Here is a 24,306-nt window from a genome sequence, read left to right as displayed (position 1 = left end):
GGAGAGAACTGACAGTGCTGGCTGAGTGAGTGGAGCACTGACATGCTGGCTGTGTGGGGGGAGCACTGACACTGCTGGCAGTGTGGGGAGAGCACTGACAGTGCTGGCTCTGTGGTGGGGGCACTGACAGTGCTGGCTGCGTGGTGGGAGCACTGACAGTGCTGGCTGTGTGGGGGGAGCAATGACAGTGCTGGCTGTGTGGTGGGAGCACTGACAGTGCTGGCTGTGTGGGGGTGCACTGACAGTGCTGGCTGTGTGGGGAGCACTGACAGTGCTTGCTGATTGTGAGGAGCACTAACAGTTCTGGCTGTGTGGGGCGAGCTCGGACAGTGCTGGCTGTGTGGTGGGAGCACTGACAGTGCTGGTTGTGTGGCGGGAGCACTGACAGTGCTGGCTGTGTGGTGGGAGCACTGACAGTGTTGGCTGTGTGGGGAGAGCACTTACAGTGCTGGCTGTGTGGGGGAGCACTGACAGTGCTGGCTGTGTGGGGAGCACTGACAGTGCTGGCTGTGTGGTGGGAGCAATGACAGTTCTGGCTGTGTGGTGGTAGCAGTGACAATGCTGGCTGTGTTGTGGGAGCACTGACAAGGCTGGCTGTTTGGTGGGAGCACTGACAGTGCTGGCTGTGTGGGGGAGCACTGACACTGCTGGCTGTGTGGTGGGAGCACTGACAGTGCTGGCTGTGTGGGGGAGCACTGACAGTGCTGGCTGTGTGGGGGGAGCACTGACAGTGCTGGCTGTGTGAGGGAGCACTGACTGTGCTTGCTGTGTGGGGGTAGCACTGCCAGTGCTGGCTGTGTGGGGGAGCACTGACAGGGCTGCCTGTGTGGTGGGAGCACTGACAGTGTTGGCTGTGTGGTGGGAGCACTGGCAGTGCTGGCTGTGTGGGGGGAGCACTGTCAGTGCTGGCTGTGTGGGGGGAGCACTGACACTGCTGGCAGTGTGGGGATAGCACTGACAGTGCTGGCTGTGTGGTGGGAGCACTGACAGTGCTGGCTGCGTGGTGGGAGCACTGACAGTGCTGTCTGTGTGGGGGTGCACTGACAGTGCTGGCTGTGTGGGGGAGCACTGACAATGCTGGCTGTATGGTGGGAGCACTGACAGAGCTAGCTGATTGGGGGGAGCACTTACAGTGCTGGCTGTGTGGGAGCACTGACAGTGCTGGCTGTGTGGTGAGAGCACTGACAGTGCTGGCTGTGTGGGGAGCACTGACAGTGCTGGCTGTGTGTGGGAGCACTGACAGTGCTGGCTGTGTGGTGGGAGCACTGAAAGTGCTGGCTGTTTGGGGGGAGCACTGACAGTGCTGGCTGTGTAGGGGAGCACTGGCAGTGCTGGCTGTGTTGGGGAGCACTTGCAGTTCTGGCTGTGTGTGGGAGCACTGACAGTGCTGGCTGTGTGGGGGGAGCACTGACACGGCTGGCTGTGTGGGGGAGCACTGACAGTGCTGGCAGTGTGGGGGGATTACTGACAGTGCTGGCTGTGTGGGGCGAGCACGGACAGTGCTGGCTGTGTGGGGAGCACAGACAGTGCTGGCTGTGTGGGGGGAGCACTGACAGTGCTGGCTGTGTGGTGGGAGCACTGACAGTGCTAGCTGATTGGGGGAGCACTGACAGTGCTGGCTTTGTGGGGCGAGCACGGACAGTGCTGGCTGTGTGGTGGGAGCACTGACAGTGCTGGCTGTGTGGGGGAGCACGGACAGTGCTGCCTGTGTTGGTGGATCACTGACAGTGCTGGCTGTGTGTGGGGAGCACTGCCAGTGCTGGCTGTGTGTGGGGAGCACTGCCAGTGCTGGCTGTGTGGTGGGAGCACTGACAGTGCTGGCTGTGTGGTGGGAGAACTGACAGTGTTGGCTGTGTGGGGGGAGCACTTACAGTGCTGGCTGTGTCGGGGGAGCACTGACAGTGCTGGCTGTGTGTGGGAGCACTGACAGTGCTGGCTGTGTGTTGGGAGCACTGACAATGCTGGCTGTGTGGTGGGAGCACTGACAGTGCTGGCTGTGTGGTGGGAGCACTGACAGTGCTGGCTGTGTTGTGGGAGCACTGACAGGGCTGGCTGTGTGGTGGGAGCACTGACAGTGCTGGCTGTGTGGGATAGCACTGACACTGCTGGCTGTGTGGTGGGAGCACTGACAGTACTGGATGTGTGGGGGAGCACTGACAGTGCTGGCTGTGTGGTGGGAGCACTGACACTGCTGGCTGTGTGGTGGGAGCACTGACAGTGCTGGCTGTGTGGGGGAGCACTGACAGTGCTGGCTCTGTGGGGGAGCACTGACAGTGCTGGCTGTGTATGGGAGCACAGACAGTGCTGGCTGTGTGGGGTAGCACTGTCAGTGCTGGCTGTGTGTGGGAAGCACTGACAGTGCTGGCTGTGTGGTGGGAGCGCTGACAGTGCTGGCTTTGTGGTGGGAGCACTGACAGTGCTGGCTGTGTGGGGAGCACTGACAGTGCTGGCTGTGTGGTGGGAGCACTGACAGTGCTGGCTGTGTGGTGGGAGCACTGATAGTGCTGGCTTTGTGGGAGGGAGCACTGACACGGCAGCCTGTGTGATGGGAGCACTGACAGTGCAGGCTGTGTGGTGGGAGCACTGACAGTGCTGGCTGTATGGGGGAGCACTGACAGTGCTGGCTGTGTGGGGGAGCACTGACAGTGCTGGATGTGTGTGCGGGAGCACTGACAGTGCTGGCTGTGTGGGGAGAGCACTGACAGTGCTGGCTGTGTGGTGGGAGCACTGACAGTGCTAGCTGTTTGGGGGAGCATTGACAGTGCTGGCTGTGTGGTGGGAGCACTGACAGTGCTGGCTGTGTGGCGGGAGCACTGACAGTGCTGGCTGTGTGGGGGGAGCACTGAGAGTGCTGGCTGTGTGGTGGGAGCACTGACAGTGCTGGCTGTGTCGGGTCGCACTGCCAGTGCTTGCTGTGTGGGGGAGCACTGATAGTGCTGGCGGTGTGGTGGAAGCACTGACAGTGCTGGCTGTGTCGGGTCGCACTGCCAGTGCTGGCTCTGTGGGGGAGCACTGACAGTGCTGGCTGTGTGGTGGGAGCACTGACAGTGCTGGCTGTGTGGTGGGAGCACTGACAGTGCTAGCTGTGTGGTGGGAGCACTGACAGAGCTGGCTGTGAGGGGGGAGCACTGACAGTGCTGACTATGTGGGGGAAGCACTGACAGTGCTGGCTGTGTGGTGGGAGCGCTGACAGTGCTGGCTTTGTGGTGGGAGCACTGACAGTGCTGACTGTGTGGGGGAGCACTGACAGTGCTGGCTGTGTGGGGCGAGCACGGACAGTGCTGGCTGTGTGGTGGGAGCACTGACAGTGCTGGCTGTGTGGGGGGAGCACGGAGAGTGCTGCCTGTGTGGGGGGATCACTGACAGTGCTGGCTGTTTGTGGGGAGCACTGACAGTGCTGCCTGTGTGGGGGGAGCACTGCCTATGCTGGCTGTGTGGGGAGCATTGACAGTGCTGGTTGTGTGGTTGGAGCACTGACAGTGCTGGCTGTGTGGTGGGAGCACTGACAGTGTTGGCTGTGTGGGGGGAGCACTTACAGACCTGGCTGTGTGAGGGAGCACTGACAGTGCTGGCTGTGTGGGGGAGCAATGACAGTGCTGGCTGTGTGGTGGGAGCACTGACAGGGCTGGCTGTGTGGTGGGAGCACTGACAATGCTGGCTGTGATGTGGGAGCACTGACAGTGCTGGCTGTGTGGTTGGAGCACTGTCAGTGCTGGCTGTGTTGTGGGAGCACTGACAGGGCTGGCTGTGTGGTGGGAGTACTGACAGTGCTGCCTGTGTAGGGGAGCACTGACACTGCTGGCTGTGTGGTGGGAGCACTGACAGTGCTGGCTGTGTGGGGGAGCACTGACAGTGCTGGCTGTGTGGTGGGAGAACTAACAGTGCTGGCTGTGTGGTGGGAGCACTGACAGTGCTGGCTGTGTGGAGGGAGCACTGACACGGCTGGCTGTGTGGTGGGAGCACTGACAGTGCTGGCTGTGTGGTGGGAGCACTGACAGTGCTGGCTGTGTGGGGAGCACTGACAGTGCTGGCTGTGTGGTGGGAGCACTGACGGTGCTGGCTGTGTGGTGGGAGCACTGATAGTGCTGGCTGTGTGGTGGGAGCACTGACAGTGTTGGCTGTGTGGTGGGAGCACTGACAGTGCTGGCTGTGCGGGGGGTGCATTGACAGTGCTGTCTGCGTGGAAGAGCACTGACAGTGCTGGCTGCGTGGTGGGAGCACTGATAGTGCTGGCTTTGTGGAGGGAGCACTGACACGGCAGCCTGTGTGATAGGAGCACTGACAGTGCAGGCTGTGTGGTGGGAGCACTGACAGTGCTGGCTGTATGGGGAGCACTGACAGTGCTGGCTGTGTGGGGGGAGCACTGACAGTGCAGGCTGTGTGGGGGGAGCACTGCCAGTGCTGGCTTTTTGGGGAGCACTGACAGTGCTGGCTGTGTGGTGGGAGCACTGACACTGCTGGCTGCGTGGTGGGAGCACTGACAGTGCTGGCTGTGTGGGGAGCACTGACAGTGCTGGCAGTGTGGTGGGAGCACTGACAGTGCTGGCTGTGTGGGGGAGCACTGACAGTGCTGGCTGTGTCGGGGGAGCACTGGCAGTGCTGGCTATGTTGGGGGGGGGCACTGACAGTGCTGGCTGTGTGGTGGGAGCACTGACAGGGCTGGCTGTGTGGTGGTAGCACTGACATTGCTGGCTGTGTGGTGGAAGCACTGACAGTGCTGGCTGTGTGGTGGGAGATCTGACGGTGCTGGCTGTGTGGTGGGAGCACTGACAGTGCTGGCTGTGTGGGGGAGCACTGACAGTACTGGCTGTGTGGGGGAGCACTGACAGTGCTGGCTGTGTGCGGGGAGCACGGACAGTGCTGGCTGTGTGGTGGGAACACTGACAGTGCTGGCTGTGTGGGGGAGCACTGACAGTGCTGGCTGTGTGGGGGGAGCACTGACAGTGCTGGCTGTGTGGCGGAGCACTGACAGTGCTGGCTGTGTGGTGGGAGCACTGGCTGTGCTGGCTGTGTGGGTGGAGCACTGACAGTGCTGGCTTTGTGGAGGGAGCACTGACACGGCAGCCTGTGTGATGGGAGCACTGACAGTGCAGGCTGTGTGGTGGGAACACTGACAGTGCTGGCTGTGTGGGGGAGCACTGACAGTGCTGACTGTGTGGGGGGAGCACTGACAGTGCTGGCTGTGTGGCGGAGCACTGACAGTGCTGGCTGTGTGGTGGGAGCACTGACAGTGCTGGCTGTGTGGTGGGAGCACTGGCAGTGCTGGCTGTGTGGGTGGAGCACTGACAGTGCTGGCTGTGTGGGGGAGCACTGACAGTGCTGGCTGTGTGCTGGGAGCACTGATAGTGTTGGCTGTGTGTGGGTAGTACTGACAGTGCTGGCTGTGAGGGGGTAGCAATGACAGTTCTGGCTGTGTGGGGGGAGCACTGACAGTGCTGGCTGTGTGGTGGGAGCACTGACAGTGTTGGCTGTGTGGTGGGAGCACTGGCAGTGCTGGCTGTGTGGGGGAGCACTGTCAGTGCTGGCTCTGTGGTGGGAGCACTGAAAGTGCTGGCTGTGTGGGGGAGCACTGACAGAGATGGCTGTGTGGTGGGAGCACTGACAGTGCTGGCTGTGTTGCGGGAGCACTGACAGTGCTGGATATGTGGGAGAGAACTGACAGTGCTGGCTGAGTGAGTGGAGCACTGACATGCTGGCTGTGTGGGGGGAGCACTGACACTGCTGGCTGTGTGGGGAGAGCACTGACAGTGCTAGCTGTGTGGTGGGAGCACTGACAGTGCTGGCTGTGTGGGGGTGCACTGACAGTGCTGGCTGTGTGGGGGAGCACTGACAATGCTTGCTGATTGGGGGGAGCACTGACAGTTCTGGCTGTGTGGGGCGAGCTCGGACAGTGCTGGCTGTGTGGTGGAAGCACTGATAGTGCTGGTTGTGTGGCGGGAGCACTGACAGTGCTGGCTGTGTGGTGGGAGCACTGACAGGGTTGGCTGTGTGGGGGGAGCACTTACAGTGCTGGCTGTGTGGGGGAGCACTGACAGTGCTGGCTGTGTGGGGGAGCACTGACTGTGCAGGCTGTGTGGTGGGAGCAATGACAGTGCTGGCTGTGTGGTGGTACCACTGACAGTGCTGGCTGTGTTGTGGGAGCACTGACAGGGCTGGCTGTTTGGTGGGAGCACTGACAGTGCTGCTGTGTGGGGGAGCACTGACAGTGCTGGCTGTGTGGTGGGAGCACTGACAGTGTTGGCTGTGTGGGGGGAGCACTGACAGTGCTGGCTATGTGGTGGGAGCACTGACAGTGTTGGCTGTGTGGTGGGAGCACTGGCAGTGCTGGCTGTGTGGGGGAGCACTGTCAGTGCTGGCTCTGTGGTGGGAGCACTGAAAGTGCTGGCTGTGTGGGGGAGTACTGACAGAGATGGCTGTGTGGTGGGAGCACTGACAGTGCTGGCTATGTGGTGGGAGCACTGACAGTGCTGGATATGTGGGAGAGAACTGACAGTGCTGGCTGAGTGAGTGGAGCACTGACATGCTGGCTGTGTGGGGGGAACAATGACACTGCTGGCGGTGTGGGGAGAGCACTGACAGTGCTGGCTGTGTGGTGGGGGCACTGACAGTGCTGGCTGCGTGGTGGGAGCACTGACAGTGCTGGCTGTGTGGGGGGAGCAATGACAGTGCTGGCTGTGTGGTGGGAGCACTGACAGTGCTGGCTGTGTGGGGGTGCACTGACAGTGCTGGCTGTGTGGGGGAGCACTGACAGTGCTTGCTGATTGTGAGGAGCACTGACAGTTCTGGCTGTGTGGGGCGAGCTCGGACAGTGCTGGCTGTGTGGTGGGAGCACTGACAGTGCTGGTTGTGTGCCGAAAGCACTGACAGTGCTGGCTGTGTGGTGGGAACACTGACAGTGTTGGCTGTGTGGGGGGAGCACTTACAGTGCTGGCTGTGTGGGGGAGCACTGACAGTGCTGGCTGTGTGGGGGAGCACTGACAGTGCTGGCTGTGTGGTGGGAGCAATGACAGTTCTGGCTGTGTGGTGGTAGCACTGACAGTGCTGACTGTGTTGTGGGAGCACTGACAGGGCTGGCTGTGTGGGGGAGCACTGACAGTGCTGGCTGTATGGTGGGAGCAATGACAGTTCTGGCTGTGTGGTGGTAGCACTGACAGTGCTGACTGTGTTGTGGGAGCACTGACAGGGCTGGCTGTGTGTGGGGAGCACTGACAGTGCTGGCTGTGTGGGTGAGCACTGACGCTGCTGGCTGTGTGGTGGGAGCACTGACACTGCTGGCTGTGTGGTGGGAGAACTGACAGTGGTGGCTGTGTGGGGGAGCACTGACTGTGCTGGCTGTGTGGTGGGAGCACTGGCAGTGCTGGCTGTGTGGTGGGAGCACTGACAGTGCTGGCTGTGCGGGGGGAGCACTGACAGTGCTGGCTGTGTGGGGGAGCACTGACAGTGCTGGCTGTGTGGGGGTAGCACTGCCAGTGCTGGCTGTGTGGGGAGCACTGACAGGGCTGGCTGTGTGGTGGGAGCACTGACAGTGTTGGCTGTGTGGTGGGAGCACTGGCAGGGCTGGCTGTGTGGGGGGGAGCACTGTCAGTGCTGGCTCTGTGGTGGGAGCACTGACAGTGCTGGCTGTGTGGGGGAGCACTGACAGAGATGGCTGTGTGGTGGGAGCACTGACAGTGCTAGCTGATTGGGGGGAGCACTTACAGTGCTGGCTGTGTGGGGGAGCACTGACAATGCTGGCTGTATGGTGGGAGCACTGACAGTGCTAGCTGATTGGGGGGAGCACTTACAGTGCTGGCTGTGTGGGAGCACTGACAGTGCTGGCTGTGTGGGGAGCACTGACAGTACTGGCTGTGTGGGGAGCACTGACAGTGCTGGCTGTGTGTGGGAGCACTGACAATGCTGGCTGTGTGGTGGGAGCACTTACAGTGCTGGCTGTGTGGGGGGAGCACTGACAGTGCTGGCTGTGTAGGGGAGCACTGGCAGTGCTGGCTGTGTGGGGGAGCACTGGCAGTTCTGGCTGTGTGTGGGAGCACTGACAGTGCTGGCTGTGTGGGGGGAGCACTGACACGGCTGGCTGTTTGGGGGAGCACTGACAGTGCTGGCAGTGTGGGGGGATCACTGACAGTGCTGGCTGTGTGGGGCGAGCACGGACAGTGCTGGCTGTGTGTGGGAGCACAGACAGTGCTGGCTGTGTGGGGGGAGCACTGACAGTGCTGGCTGTGTGGTGGGAGCACTGACAGTGCTAGCTGATTGGGGAGCACTGACAGTGCTGGCTTTGTGGGGCGAGCACGGACAGTGCTGGCTGTGTGGTGGGAGCACTGACAGTGCTGGCTGTGTGGGGGAGCACGGACAGTGCTGCCTGTGTTGGGGAATCACTGACAGTGCTGGCTGTGTGTGGGGAGCACTGACAGTGCTGGCTATGTGGTGGGAGCACTGACAGTGCTGGATATGTGGGAGAGAACTGACAGTGCTGGCTGAGTGAGTGGAGCACTGACATGCTGGCTGTGTGGGGGGAACAATCACACTGCTGGCAGTGTGGGGAGAGCACTGACAGTGCTGGCTGTGTGGTGGGGGCACTGACAGTGCTGGCTGCGTGGTGGGAGCACTGACAGTGCTGGCTGTGTGGGGGGAGCAATGACAGTGCTGGCTGTGTGGTGGGAGCACTGACAGTGCTGGCTGTGTGGGGGTGCACTGACAGTGCTGGCGGTGTGGGGGAGCACTGACAGTGCTTGCTGATTGTGAGGAGCACTGACAGTTCTGGCTGTGTGGGGCGAGCTCGGACAGTGCTGGCTGTGTGGTGGGAGCACTGACAGTGCTGGTTGTGTGCCGAAAGCACTGACAGTGCTGGCTGTGTGGTGGGAGCACTGACAGTGTTGGCTGTGTGGGGGGAGCACTTACAGTGCTGGCTGTGTGGGGGAGCACTGACAGTGCTGGCTGTGTGGGGGAGCACTGACAGTGCTGGCTGTGTGGTGGGAGCAATGACAGTTCTGGCTGTGTGGTGGTAGCACTGACAGTGCTGACTGTGTTGTGGGAGCACTGACAGGGCTGGCTGTGTGGGGGAGCACTGACAGTGCTGGCTGTGTGGTGGGAGCAATGACAGTTCTGGCTGTGTGGTGGTAGCACTGACAGTGCTGACTGTGTTGTGGGAGCACTGACAGGGCTGGCTGTGTGTGGGGAGCACTGACAGTGCTGGCTGTGTGGGGGAGCACTGACGCTGCTGGCTGTGTGGTGGGAGCACTGACATTGCTGGCTGTGTGGTGGAAGCACTGACAGTGCTGGCTGTGTGGTGGGAGATCTGACGGTGCTGGCTGTGTGGTGGGAGCACTGACAGTGCTGGCTGTGTGGGGAGCACTGACAGTGCTGGCAGTGTGGTGGGAGCACTGACAGTGCTGGCTGTGTGGGGGAGCACTGACAGTGCTGGCTGTGTCGGGGGAGCACTGCCAGTGCTGGCTTTTTGGGGAGCACTGACAGTGCTGGCTGTGTGGTGGGAGCACTGACACTGCTGGCTGCGTGGTGGGAGCACTGACAGTGCTGGCTGTGTGGGGAGCACTGACAGTGCTGGCAGTGTGGTGGGAGCACTGACAGTGCTGGCTGTGTGGGGGAGCACTGACAGTGCTGGCTGTGTCGGGGGAGCACTGGCAGTGCTGGCTATGTTGGGGGGGGGGGCACTGACAGTGCTGGCTGTGTGGTGGGAGCACTGACAGGGCTGGCTGTGTGGTGGTAGCACTGACATTGCTGGCTGTGTGGTGGAAGCACTGACAGTGCTGGCTGTGTGGTGGGAGATCTGACGGTGCTGGCTGTGTGGTGGGAGCACTGACAGTGCTGGCTGTGTGGGGGAGCACTGACAGTACTGGCTGTGTGGGGGAGCACTGACAGTGCTGGCTGTGTGCGGGGAGCACGGACAGTGCTGGCTGTGTGGTGGGAACACTGACAGTGCTGGCTGTGTGGGGGAGCACTGACAGTGCTGGCTGTGTGGGGGGAGCACTGACAGTGCTGGCTGTGTGGCGGAGCACTGACAGTGCTGGCTGTGTGGTGGGAGCACTGGCTGTGCTGGCTGTGTGGGTGGAGCACTGACAGTGCTGGCTTTGTGGAGGGAGCACTGACACGGCAGCCTGTGTGATGGGAGCACTGACAGTGCAGGCTGTGTGGTGGGAACACTGACAGTGCTGGCTGTGTGGGGGAGCACTGACAGTGCTGACTGTGTGGGGGGAGCACTGACAGTGCTGGCTGTGTGGCGGAGCACTGACAGTGCTGGCTGTGTGGTGGGAGCACTGGCAGTGCTGGCTGTGTGGGTGGAGCACTGACAGTGCTGGCTGTGTGGGGGAGCACTGACAGTGCTGGCTGTGTGCTGGGAGCACTGATAGTGTTGGCTGTGTGTGGGTAGTACTGACAGTGCTGGCTGTGAGGGGGTAGCAATGACAGTTCTGGCTGTGTGGGGGGAGCACTGACAGTGCTGGCTGTGTGGTGGGAGCACTGACAGTGTTGGCTGTGTGGTGGGAGCACTGGCAGTGCTGGCTGTGTGGGGGAGCACTGTCAGTGCTGGCTCTGTGGTGGGAGCACTGAAAGGGCTGGCTGTGTGGGGGAGCACTGACAGAGATGGCTGTGTGGTGGGAGCACTGACAGTGCTGGCTGTGTTGCGGGAGCACTGACAGTGCTGGATATGTGGGAGAGAACTGACAGTGCTGGCTGAGTGAGTGGAGCACTGACATGCTGGCTGTGTGGGGGGAGCACTGACACTGCTGGCTGTGTGGGGAGAGCACTGACAGTGCTGGCTGTGTGGTGGGAGCACTGACAGTGCTGGCTGTGTGGGGGTGCACTGACAGTGCTGGCTGTGTGGGGGAGCACTGACAATGCTTGCTGATTGGGGGGAGCACTGACAGTTCTGGCTGTGTGGGGCGAGCTCGGACAGTGCTGGCTGTGTGGTGGGAGCACTGATAGTGCTGGTTGTGTGGCGGGAGCACTGACAGTGCTGGCTGTGTGGTGGGAGCACTGACAGGGTTGGCTGTGTGGGGGGAGCACTTACAGTGCTGGCTGTGTGGGGGAGCACTGACAGTGCTGGCTGTGTGGGGGAGCACTGACTGTGCAGGCTGTGTGGTGGGAGCAATGACAGTGCTGGCTGTGTGGTGGTACCACTGACAGTGCTGGCTGTGTTGTGGGAGCACTGACAGGGCTGGCTGTTTGGTGGGAGCACTGACAGTGCTGCTGTGTGGGGGAGCACTGACACTGCTGGCTGTGTGGTGGGAGCACTGACAGTGTTGGCTGTGTGGGGGGAGCACTGACAGTGCTGGCTATGTGGTGGGAGCACTGACAGTGTTGGCTGTGTGGTGGGAGCACTGGCAGTGCTGGCTGTGTGGGGGAGCACTGTCAGTGCTGGCTCTGTGGTGGGAGCACTGAAAGTGCTGGCTGTGTGGGGGAGTACTGACAGAGATGGCTGTGTGGTGGGAGCACTGACAGTGCTGGCTATGTGGTGGGAGCACTGACAGTGCTGGATATGTGGGAGAGAACTGACAGTGCTGGCTGAGTGAGTGGAGCACTGACATGCTGGCTGTGTGGGGGGAACAATGACACTGCTGGCAGTGTGGGGAGAGCACTGACAGTGCTGGCTGTGTGGTGGGGGCACTGACAGTGCTGGCTGCGTGGTGGGAGCACTGACAGTGCTGGCTGTGTGGGGGGAGCAATGACAGTGCTGGCTGTGTGGTGGGAGCACTGACAGTGCTGGCTGTGTGGGGGTGCACTGACAGTGCTGGCTGTGTGGGGGAGCACTGACAGTGCTTGCTGATTGTGAGGAGCACTGACAGTTCTGGCTGTGTGGGGCGAGCTCGGACAGTGCTGGCTGTGTGGTGGGAGCACTGACAGTGCTGGTTGTGTGCCGAAAGCACTGACAGTGCTGGCTGTGTGGTGGGAGCACTGACAGTGTTGGCTGTGTGGGGGGAGCACTTACAGTGCTGGCTGTGTGGGGGAGCACTGACAGTGCTGGCTGTGTGGGGGAGCACTGACAGTGCTGGCTGTGTGGTGGGAGCAATGACAGTTCTGGCTGTGTGGTGGTAGCACTGACAGTGCTGACTGTGTTGTGGGAGCACTGACAGGGCTGGCTGTGTGGGGGAGCACTGACAGTGCTGGCTGTGTGGTGGGAGCAATGACAGTTCTGGCTGTGTGGTGGTAGCACTGACAGTGCTGACTGTGTTGTGGGAGCACTGACAGGGCTGGCTGTGTGTGGGGAGCACTGACAGTGCTGGCTGTGTGGGGGAGCACTGACGCTGCTGGCTGTGTGGTGGGAGCACTGACACTGCTGGCTGTGTGGTGGGAGAACTGACAGTGGTGGCTGTGTGGGGGAGCACTGACTGTGCTGGCTGTGTGGTGGGAGCACTGGCAGTGCTGGCTGTGTGGTGGGAGCACTGACAGTGCTGGCTGTGCGGGGGGAGCACTGACAGTGCTGGCTGTGTGGGGGAGCACTGACAGTGCTGGCTGTGTGGGGGTAGCACTGCCAGTGCTGGCTGTGTGGGGAGCACTGACAGGGCTGGCTGTGTGGTGGGAGCACTGACAGTGTTGGCTGTGTGGTGGGAGCACTGGCAGGGCTGGCTGTGTGGGGGGGAGCACTGTCAGTGCTGGCTCTGTGGTGGGAGCACTGACAGTGCTGGCTGTGTGGGGGAGCACTGACAGAGATGGCTGTGTGGTGGGAGCACTGACAGTGCTAGCTGATTGGGGGGAGCACTTACAGTGCTGGCTGTGTGGGGGAGCACTGACAATGCTGGCTGTATGGTGGGAGCACTGACAGTGCTAGCTGATTGGGGGGAGCACTTACAGTGCTGGCTGTGTGGGAGCACTGACAGTGCTGGCTGTGTGGGGAGCACTGGCAGTACTGGCTGTGTGGGGAGCACTGACAGTGCTGGCTGTGTGTGGGAGCACTGACAATGCTGGCTGTGTGGTGGGAGCACTTACAGTGCTGGCTGTGTGGGGGGAGCACTGACAGTGCTGGCTGTGTAGGGGAGCACTGGCAGTGCTGGCTGTGTGGGGGAGCACTGGCAGTTCTGGCTGTGTGTGGGAGCACTGACAGTGCTGGCTGTGTGGGGGGAGCACTGACACGGCTGGCTGTTTGGGGGAGCACTGACAGTGCTGGCAGTGTGGGGGGATCACTGACAGTGCTGGCTGTGTGGGGCGAGCACGGACAGTGCTGGCTGTGTGTGGGAGCACAGACAGTGCTGGCTGTGTGGGGGGAGCACTGACAGTGCTGGCTGTGTGGTGGGAGCACTGACAGTGCTAGCTGATTGGGGAGCACTGACAGTGCTGGCTTTGTGGGGCGAGCACGGACAGTGCTGGCTGTGTGGTGGGAGCACTGACAGTGCTGGCTGTGTGGGGAGCACGGACAGTGCTGCCTGTGTTGGGGAATCACTGACAGTGCTGGCTGTGTGTGGGGAGCACTGACAGTGCTGGCTATGTGGTGGGAGCACTGACAGTGCTGGATATGTGGGAGAGAACTGACAGTGCTGGCTGAGTGAGTGGAGCACTGACATGCTGGCTGCGTGGGGGGAACAATGACACTGCTGGCAGTGTGGGGAGAGCACTGACAGTGCTGGCTGTGTGGTGGGGGCACTGACAGTGCTGGCTGCGTGGTGGGAGCACTGACAGTGCTGGCTGTGTGGGGGGAGCAATGACAGTGCTGGCTGTGTGGTGGGAGCACTGACAGTGCTGGCTGTGTGGGGGTGCACTGACAGTGCTGGCGGTGTGGGGGAGCACTGACAGTGCTTGCTGATTGTGAGGAGCACTGACAGTTCTGGCTGTGTGGGGCGAGCTCGGACAGTGCTGGCTGTGTGGTGGGAGCACTGACAGTGCTGGTTGTGTGCCGAAAGCACTGACAGTGCTGGCTGTGTGGTGGGAGCACTGACAGTGTTGGCTGTGTGGGGGGAGCACTTACAGTGCTGGCTGTGTGGGGGAGCACTGACAGTGCTGGCTGTGTGGTGGGAGCAATGACAGTTCTGGCTGTGTGGTGGTAGCACTGACAGTGCTGACTCTGTTGTGGGAGCACTGACAGGGCTGGCTGTGTGGGGGAGCACTGACAGTGCTGGCTGTGTGGTGGGAGCAATGACAGTTCTGGCTGTGTGGTGGTAGCACTGACAGTGCTGACTGTGTTGTGGGAGCACTGACAGGGCTGGCTGTGTGTGGGGAGCACTGACAGTGCTGGCTGTGTGGGGGAGCACTGACGCTGCTGGCTGTGTGGTGGGAGCACTGACACTGCTGGCTGTGTGGTGGGAGAACTGACAGTGGTGGCTGTGTGGGGGAGCACTGACTGTGCTGGCTGTGTGGTGGGAGCACTGGCAGTGCTGGCTGTGTGGTGGGAGCACTGACAGTGCTGGCTGTGCGGGGGGAGCACTGACAGTGCTGGCTGTGTGGGGGAGCACTGACAGTGCTGGCTGTGTGGGGGTAGCACTGCCAGTGCTGGCTGTGTGGGGAGCACTGACAGGGCTGGCTGTGTGGTGGGAGCACTGACAGTGTTGGCTGTGTGGTGGGAGCACTGGCAGGGCTGGCTGAGTGGGGGGAGCACTGTCAGTGCTGGCTCTGTGGTGGGAGCACTGACAGTGCTGGCTGTGTGGGGGAGAACTGACAGAGATGGCTGTGTGGTGGGAGCACTGACAGTGCTAGCTGATTGGGGGGAGCACTTACAGTGCTGGCTGTGTGGGGGAGCACTGACAATGCTGGCTGTATGGTGGGAGCACTGACAGTGCTAGCTGATTGGGGGGAGCACTTACAGTGCTGGCTGTGTGGGAGCACTGACAGTGCTGGCTGTGTGGGGAGCACTGACAGTACTGGCTGTGTGGGGAGCACTGACAGTGCTGGCTGTGTGTGGGAGCACTGACAATGCTGGCTGTGTGGTGGGAGCACTTACAGTGCTGGCTGTGTGGGGGGAGCACTGACAGTGCTGGCTGTGTAGGGGAGCACTGGCAGTGCTGGCTGTGTGGGGGAGCACTGGCAGTTTTGGCTGTGTGTGGGAGCACTGACAGTGCTGGCTGTGTGGGGGGAGCACTGACACGGCTGGCTGTTTGGGGGAGCACTGACAGTGCTGGCAGTGTGGGGGGATCACTGACAGTGCTGGCTGTGTGGGGCGAGCACGGACAGTGCTGGCTGTGTGGGGGAGCACAGACAGTGCTGGCTGTGTGGGGGGAGCACTGACAGTGCTGGCTGTGTGGTGGGAGCACTGACAGTGCTAGCTGATTGGGGGAGCACTGACAGTGCTGGCTTTGTGGGGCGAGCACGGACAGTGCTGGCAGTGTGGTGGGAGCACTGACAGTGCTGGCTGTGTGGGGGAGCACGGACAGTGCTGCCTGTGTTGGGGGATCACTGACAGTGCTGGCTGTGTGTGGGGAGCACTGACAGTGCTGGCTGTGTGGGGGGAGCACTGACAGTGCTGGCTGTGCGGTGGGAGCACTGACAGTGCTGGCTGTGTGGTGGGATAACTGACAGTGTTGGCTGTGTGGGGGGAGCACTTACAGTGCTGGCTGTGTCGGGGGAGCACTGACAGTGCTGGCTGTGTGTGGGAGCAGTGACAGTGCTGGCTGTTTGTTGGGAGCACTGACAATGCTGGCTGTGTGGTGGGAGCACTGACAGTGCTGGCTGTGTTGTGGGAACACTGACAGTGCTGGCTGTGTGGGGGAGCACTGACAATGCTGGCTGTGTGGTGGGAGCACTGACAGTGCTGGCTGTGTGGTGGGAGCACTGACAGTGCTGGCTGTGTTGTGGGAGCACTGACAGGGCTGGCTGTGTGGTGGGAGCACTGACAGTGCTGGCTGTGTGGGGGAGCACTGACACTGCTGGCTGTGTGGTGGGAGCACTGACAGTACTGGCTGTGTGGGGGAGCACTGACAGTGCTGGCTGTGTGGTGGGAGCACTGACACTGCTGGCTGTATGGTGGGAGCACTGACAGTGCTCGCTGTGTGGGGGGGCACTGATAGTGTTGGCTGTGTGGAGGGAGCACGGACAGTGCTGGCTGTGTGGTGGGAGTACTGACAGTGCTGGCTGTGTGAGCGAGCACTGACAGTGCTGGCTGTGTGTGGGGAGCACTCACAGTGCTGGCTGTGTGGTGGGAGCGCTGACAGTGCTGGCTTTGTGGTGGGAGCACTGACAGTGCTGGCTGTGTGGGGAGCACTGACAGTGCTGGCTGTGTGGTGGGAGCACTGACGGTGCTGGCTGTGTGGTGGGAGCACTGATAGCGCTGGCTGTGTGGTGGGAGCACTGACAGTGTTGGCTGTGTGGTGGGAGCACTGACAGTGCTGGCTGTGCGGGGGTGCATTGACAGTGCTGTCTGCGTGGAAGAGCACTGACAGTGCTGGCTGTGTGGTGGGAGCACTGACAGTGCTGGCTGTGTGGGGAGCAATGACAGTGCTGGCTGTATGGGGGAGCACTGACAGTGCTGGCTGTGTGGGGGAGCACTGACAGTGCTGGATGTGTGTGCGGGAGCACTGACAGTGCTGGCTGTGTGGGGAGCGCACTGACAGTGCTGGCTGTGTGGTGGGAGCACTGACAGTGCTGGCTGTTTGGGGGAGCACTGACAGTGCTGGCTGTGTGGTGGGAGCACTGACAGTGCTGGCTTTGTGGCGGGAGCACTGACAGTGCTGGCTGTGTGGGGGAGCACTGACAGTACTGGCTGTGTGGGGGAGCACTGACAGTACTGGCTGTGTGGGGGAGCACTGACAGTGCTGGCTGTGTGGGGGGAGCACGGACAGTGCTGGCTGTGTGGTGGGAACACTGACAGTGCTGGCTGTGTGGGGGAGCACTGATTGTGCTGGCTGTGTGGGGGGGGGGCACTGACAGTGCTGGCTGTGTGGCGGAGCACTGACAGTGCTGGCTGTGTGGTGGGAGCACTGGCAGTGCTGGCTGTGTGGGTGGAGCACTGACAGTGCTGGCTGTGTGGGGGAGCACTGACAGTGCTGGCTGTGTGCTGGGAGCACTGATAGTGCTGGCTGTGTGTGGGTAGTACTGACAGTGCTGGCTGTGTGGGGGTAGCACTGACAGTGCTGGCTGTGTGGGGGAGCACTGACAGTGCTGGCTGTGTGGTGGGAGCACTGACAGTGCTGGATATGTGGGAGAGAACTGACAGTGCTGGCTGAGTGAGTGGAGCACTGACATGCTGGCTGTGTGGGGGGAACAATGACACTGCTGGCAGTGTGGGGAGAGCACTGACAGTGCTGGCTGTGTGGTGGGGGCACTGACAGTGCTGGCTGTGTGGTGGGAGCACTGGCAGAGCTGGCTGTGTGGGGGAGCACTGTCAGTGCTGGCTCTGTGGTGGGAGCACTGAAAGTGCTGGCTGTGTGGGGGAGCACTGACAGAGATGGCTGTGTGGTGGGAGCACTGACAGTGCTGGCTGTGTCGGGGAGCACTGGCAGTGCTGGCAATGTTGGGGGGGGGCACTGACAGTGCTGGCTGTGTGGGGGAGCACTGTCAGTGCTGGCTCTGTGGTGGGAGCACTGAAAGTGCTGGCTGTGTGGGGGAGTACTGACAGAGATGGCTGTGTGGTGGGAGCACTGACAGTGCTGGCTATGTGGTGGGAGCACTGACAGTGCTGGATATGTGGGAGAGAACTGACAGTGCTGGCTGAGTGAGTGGAGCACTGACATGCTGGCTGTGTGGGGGGAACAATGACACTGCTGGCAGTGTGGGGAGAGCACTGACAGTGCTGGCTGTGTGGTGGGGGCACTGACAGTGCTGGCTGCGTGGTGGGAGCACTGACAGTGCTGGCTGTGTGGGGGGAGCAATGACAGTGCTGGCTGTGTGGTGGGAGCACTGACAGTGCTGGCTGTGTGGGGGTGCACTGACAGTGCTGGCTGTGTGGGGGAGCACTGACAGTGCTTGCTGATTGTGAGGAGCACTGACAGTTCTGGCTGTGTGGGGCGAGCTCGGACAGTGCTGGCTGTGTGGTGGGAGCACTGACAGTGCTGGTTGTGTGCCGAAAGCACTGACAGTGCTGGCTGTGTGGTGGGAGCACTGACAGTGTTGGCTGTGTGGGGGGAGCACTTACAGTGCTGGCTGTGTGGGGGAGCACTGACAGTGCTGGCTGTGTGGGGGAGCACTGACAGTGCTGGCTGTGTGGTGGGAGCAATGACAGTTCTGGCTGTGTGGTGGTAGCACTGACAGTGCTGACTGTGTTGTGGGAGCACTGACAGGGCTGGCTGTGTGGGGGAGCACTGACAGTGCTGGCTGTGTGGTGGGAGCAATGACAGTTCTGGCTGTGTGGTGGTAGCACTGACAGTGCTGACTGTGTTGTGGGAGCACTGACAGGGCTGGCTGTGTGTGGGGAGCACTGACAGTGCTGGCTGTGTGGGGGAGCACTGACGCTGCTGGCTGTGTGGTGGGAGCACTGACACTGCTGGCTGTGTGGTGGGAGAACTGACAGTGGTGGCTGTGTGGGGGGAGCACTGACTGTGCTGGCTGTGTGGTGGGAGCACTGGCAGTGCTGGCTGTGTGGTGGGAGCACTGACAGTGCTGGCTGTGCGGGGGGAGCACTGACAGTGCTGGCTGTGTGGGGGAGCACTGACAGTGCTGGCTGTGTGGGGGTAGCACTGCCAGTGCTGGCTGTGTGGGGAGCACTGACAGGGCTGGCTGTGTGGTGGGAGCACTGACAGTGTTGGCTGTGTGGTGGGAGCACTGGCAGGGCTGGCTGTGTGGGGGGAGCACTGTCAGTGCTGGCTCTGTGGTGGGAGCACTGACAGTGCTGGCTGTGTGGGGGAGCACTGACAGAGATGGCTGTGTGGTGGGAGCACTGACAGTGCTAGCTGATTGCGGGGAGCACTTACAGTGCTGGCTGTGTGGGGGAGCACTGACAATGCTGGCTGTATGGTGGGAGCACTGACAGTGCTAGCTGATTGGGGGAGCACTTACAGTGCTGGCTGTGTGGGAGCACTGACAGTGCTGGCTGTGTGGGGAGCACTGACAGTACTGGCTGTGTGGGGAGCACTGACAGTGCTGGCTGTGTGTGGGAGCACTGACAATGCTGGCTGTGTGGTGGGAGCACTTACAGTGCTGGCTGTGTGGGGGGAGCACTGACAGTGCTGGCTGTGTAGGGGAGCACTGGCAGTGCTGGCTGTGTGGGGGAGCACTGGCAGTTCTGGCTGTGTGTGGGAGCACTGACAGTGCTGGCTGTGTGGGGGGAGCACTGACACGGCTGGCTGTTTGGGGGAGCACTGACAGTGCTGGCAGTGTGGGGGGATCACTGACAGTGCTGCCTGTGTTGGGGGATCACTGACAGTGCTGGCTGTGTGTGGGGAGCACTGACAGTGCTGGCTGTGTGGGGGGAGCACTGCCAGTGCTGGCTGTGCGGTGGGAGCACTGACAGTGCTAGCTGTGTGGTGGGATAACTGACAGTGTTGGCTGTGTGGGGGGAGCACTTACAGTGCTGGCTGTGTCGGGGGAGCACTGACAGTGCTGGCTGTGTGTGGGAGCAATGACAGTGCTGGCTGTGTGTTGGGAGCACTGACAATGCTGGCTGTGTGGTGGGAGCACTGACAGTGCTGGCTGTGTTGTGGGAGCACTGACAGTGCTGGCTGTGTGGGGGAGCACTGACAATGCTGGCTGTGTGGTGGGAGCACTGACAGTGCTGGCTGTGTGGTGGGAGCACTGACAGTGCTGGCTGTGTTGTGGGAGCACTGACAGGGCTGGCTGTGTGGTGGGAGCACTGACAGTGCTGGCTGTGTGGGGGAGCACTGACACTGCTGGCTGTGTGGTGGGAGCACTGACAGTACTGGCTGTGTGGGGGAGCACTGACAGTGCTGGCTGTGTGGTGGGAGCACTGACACTGCTGGCTGTGTGGTGGGGGCACTGACAGTGCTGGCTGTGTGGGGGGGCACTGATAGTGCTGGCTGTGTGGAGGGAGCACGGACAGTGCTGGCTGTGTGGTGGGAGTACTGACAGTGCTGGCTGTGTGAGCGAGCACTGACAGTGCTGGCTGTGTGTGGGGAGCACTGACAGTGCTGGCTGTGTGGTGGGAGCGCTGACAGTGCTGGCTTTGTGGTGGGAGCACTGACAGTGCTGGCTGTGTGGGGAGCACTGACAGTGCTGGCTGTGTGGTGGGAGCACTGACGGTGCTGGATGTGTGGTGGGAGCACTGATAGCGCTGGCTGTGTGGTGTGAGCACTGACAGTGTTGGCTGTGTGGTGGGAGCACTGACAGTGCTGGCTGTGCGGGGGGTGCATTGACAGTGCTGTCTGCGTGGAAGAGCACTGACAGTGCTGGCTGTGTGGTGGGAGCACTGACAGTGCTGGCTGTGTGGGGGAGCACTGACAGTGCTGGCGGTATGGGGGAGCACTGACAGTGCTGGCTGTGTGGGGGAGCACTGTCAGTGCTGGATGTGTGTGCGGGAGCACTGACAGTGCTGGCTGTGTGGGGAGCGCACTGACAGTGCTGGCTGTGTGGTGGGAGCACTGACAGTGCTGGCTGTTTGGGGGAGCACTGACAGTGCTGGCTGTGTGGTGGGAGCACTGACAGTGCTGGCTTTGTGGCGGGAGCACTGACTTTGCTGGCTGTGTGGGGGGAGCACTGACAGTGCTGGCTGTGTGGTGGGAGCACTGACAGTGCTAGCTGATTGGGGAGCACTGACAGTGCTGGCTTTGTGGGGCGAGCACGGACAGTGCTGGCTGTGTGGTGGGAGCACTGACAGTGCTGGCTGTGTGGGGAGCACGGACAGTGCTGCCTGTGTTGGGGAATCACTGACAGTGCTGGCTGTGTGTGGGGAGCACTGACAGTGCTGGCTATGTGGTGGGAGCACTGACAGTGCTGGATATGTGGGAGAGAACTGACAGTGCTGGCTGAGTGAGTGGAGCACTGACATGCTGGCTGCGTGGGGGGAACAATGACACTGCTGGCAGTGTGGGGAGAGCACTGACAGTGCTGGCTGTGTGGTGGGGGCACTGACAGTGCTGGCTGCGTGGTGGGAGCACTGACAGTGCTGGCTGTGTGGGGGGAGCAATGACAGTGCTGGCTGTGTGGTGGGAGCACTGACAGTGCTGGCTGTGTGGGGGTGCACTGACAGTGCTGGCGGTGTGGGGGAGCACTGACAGTGCTTGCTGATTGTGAGGAGCACTGACAGTTCTGGCTGTGTGGGGCGAGCTCGGACAGTGCTGGCTGTGTGGTGGGAGCACTGACAGTGCTGGTTGTGTGCCGAAAGCACTGACAGTGCTGGCTGTGTGGTGGGAGCACTGACAGTGTTGGCTGTGTGGGGGGAGCACTTACAGTGCTGGCTGTGTGGGGGAGCACTGACAGTGCTGGCTGTGTGGTGGGAGCAATGACAGTTCTGGCTGTGTGGTGGTAGCACTGACAGTGCTGACTCTGTTGTGGGAGCACTGACAGGGCTGGCTGTGTGGGGGAGCACTGACAGTGCTGGCTGTGTGGTGGGAGCAATGACAGTTCTGGCTGTGTGGTGGTAGCACTGACAGTGCTGACTGTGTTGTGGGAGCACTGACAGGGCTGGCTGTGTGTGGGGAGCACTGACAGTGCTGGCTGTGTGGGGGAGCACTGACGCTGCTGGCTGTGTGGTGGGAGCACTGACACTGCTGGCTGTGTGGTGGGAGAACTGACAGTGGTGGCTGTGTGGGGGAGCACTGACTGTGCTGGCTGTGTGGTGGGAGCACTGGCAGTGCTGGCTGTGTGGTGGGAGCACTGACAGTGCTGGCTGTGCGGGGGGAGCACTGACAGTGCTGGCTGTGTGGGGGAGCACTGACAGTGCTGGCTGTGTGGGGGTAGCACTGCCAGTGCTGGCTGTGTGGGGAGCACTGACAGGGCTGGCTGTGTGGTGGGAGCACTGACAGTGTTGGCTGTGTGGTGGGAGCACTGGCAGGGCTGGCTGAGTGGGGGGAGCACTGTCAGTGCTGGCTCTGTGGTGGGAGCACTGACAGTGCTGGCTGTGTGGGGGAGAACTGACAGAGATGGCTGTGTGGTGGGAGCACTGACAGTGCTAGCTGATTGGGGGGAGCACTTACAGTGCTGGCTGTGTGGGGGAGCACTGACAATGCTGGCTGTATGGTGGGAGCACTGACAGTGCTAGCTGATTGGGGGGAGCACTTACAGTGCTGGCTGTGTGGGAGCACTGACAGTGCTGGCTGTGTGGGGAGCACTGACAGTACTGGCTGTGTGGGGAGCACTGACAGTGCTGGCTGTGTGTGGGAGCACTGACAATGCTGGCTGTGTGGTGGGAGCACTTACAGTGCTGGCTGTGTGGGGGGAGCACTGACAGTGCTGGCTGTGTAGGGGAGCACTGGCAGTGCTGGCTGTGTGGGGGAGCACTGGCAGTTTTGGCTGTGTGTGGGAGCACTGACAGTGCTGGCTGTGTGGGGGGAGCACTGACACGGCTGGCTGTTTGGGGGAGCACTGACAGTGCTGGCAGTGTGGGGGGATCACTGACAGTGCTGGCTGTGTGGGGCGAGCACGGACAGTGCTGGCTGTGTGGGGGAGCACAGACAGTGCTGGCTGTGTGGGGGGAGCACTGACAGTGCTGGCTGTGTGGTGGGAGCACTGACAGTGCTAGCTGATTGGGGGAGCACTGACAGTGCTGGCTTTGTGGGGCGAGCACGGACAGTGCTGGCAGTGTGGTGGGAGCACTGACAGTGCTGGCTGTGTGGGGGAGCACGGACAGTGCTGCCTGTGTTGGGGGATCACTGACAGTGCTGGCTGTGTGTGGGGAGCACTGACAGTGCTGGCTGTGTGGGGGGAGCACTGACAGTGCTGGCTGTGCGGTGGGAGCACTGACAGTGCTGGCTGTGTGGTGGGATAACTGACAGTGTTGGCTGTGTGGGGGGAGCACTTACAGTGCTGGCTGTGTCGGGGGAGCACTGACAGTGCTGGCTGTGTGTGGGAGCAGTGACAGTGCTGGCTGTTTGTTGGGAGCACTGACAATGCTGGCTGTGTGGTGGGAGCACTGACAGTGCTGGCTGTGTTGTGGGAACACTGACAGTGCTGGCTGTGTGGGGGAGCACTGACAATGCTGGCTGTGTGGTGGGAGCACTGACAGTGCTGGCTGTGTGGTGGGAGCACTGACAGTGCTGGCTGTGTTGTGGGAGCACTGACAGGGCTGGCTGTGTGGTGGGAGCACTGACAGTGCTGGCTGTGTGGGGGAGCACTGACACTGCTGGCTGTGTGGTGGGAGCACTGACAGTACTGGCTGTGTGGGGGAGCACTGACAGTGCTGGCTGTGTGGTGGGAGCACTGACACTGCTGGCTGTATGGTGGGAGCACTGACAGTGCTCGCTGTGTGGGGGGGCACTGATAGTGTTGGCTGTGTGGAGGGAGCACGGACAGTGCTGGCTGTGTGGTGGGAGTACTGACAGTGCTGGCTGTGTGAGCGAGCACTGACAGTGCTGGCTGTGTGTGGGGAGCACTCACAGTGCTGGCTGTGTGGTGGGAGCGCTGACAGTGCTGGCTTTGTGGTGGGAGCACTGACAGTGCTGGCTGTGTGGGGAGCACTGACAGTGCTGGCTGTGTGGTGGGAGCACTGACGGTGCTGGCTGTGTGGTGGGAGCACTGATAGCGCTGGCTGTGTGGTGGGAGCACTGACAGTGTTGGCTGTGTGGTGGGAGCACTGACAGTGCTGGCTGTGCGGGGGTGCATTGACAGTGCTGTCTGCGTGGAAGAGCACTGACAGTGCTGGCTGTGTGGTGGGAGCACTGACAGTGCTGGCTGTGTGGGGAGCAATGACAGTGCTGGCTGTATGGGGGAGCACTGACAGTGCTGGCTGTGTGGGGGAGCACTGACAGTGCTGGATGTGTGTGCGGGAGCACTGACAGTGCTGGCTGTGTGGGGAGCGCACTGACAGTGCTGGCTGTGTGGTGGGAGCACTGACAGTGCTGGCTGTTTGGGGGAGCACTGACAGTGCTGGCTGTGTGGTGGGAGCACTGACAGTGCTGGCTTTGTGGCGGGAGCACTGACAGTGCTGGCTGTGTGGGGGAGCACTGACAGTACTGGCTGTGTGGGGGAGCACTGACAGTACTGGCTGTGTGGGGGAGCACTGACAGTGCTGGCTGTGTGGGGGGAGCACGGACAGTGCTGGCTGTGTGGTGGGAACACTGACAGTGCTGGCTGTGTGGGGGAGCACTGATTGTGCTGGCTGTGTGGGGGGGGGGCACTGACAGTGCTGGCTGTGTGGCGGAGCACTGACAGTGCTGGCTGTGTGGTGGGAGCACTGGCAGTGCTGGCTGTGTGGGTGGAGCACTGACAGTGCTGGCTGTGTGGGGGAGCACTGACAGTGCTGGCTGTGTGCTGGGAGCACTGATAGTGCTGGCTGTGTGTGGGTAGTACTGACAGTGCTGGCTGTGTGGGGGTAGCACTGACAGTGCT

This window comes from Scyliorhinus torazame, chromosome 5 (assembly GCF_047496885.1).
Source record: "Scyliorhinus torazame isolate Kashiwa2021f chromosome 5, sScyTor2.1, whole genome shotgun sequence".
Lineage (NCBI taxonomy): Eukaryota > Metazoa > Chordata > Chondrichthyes > Carcharhiniformes > Scyliorhinidae > Scyliorhinus > Scyliorhinus torazame.
The sequence above is the reverse complement of the archived record's forward strand: the minus strand, read 5'-3'. Positions refer to the sequence as shown.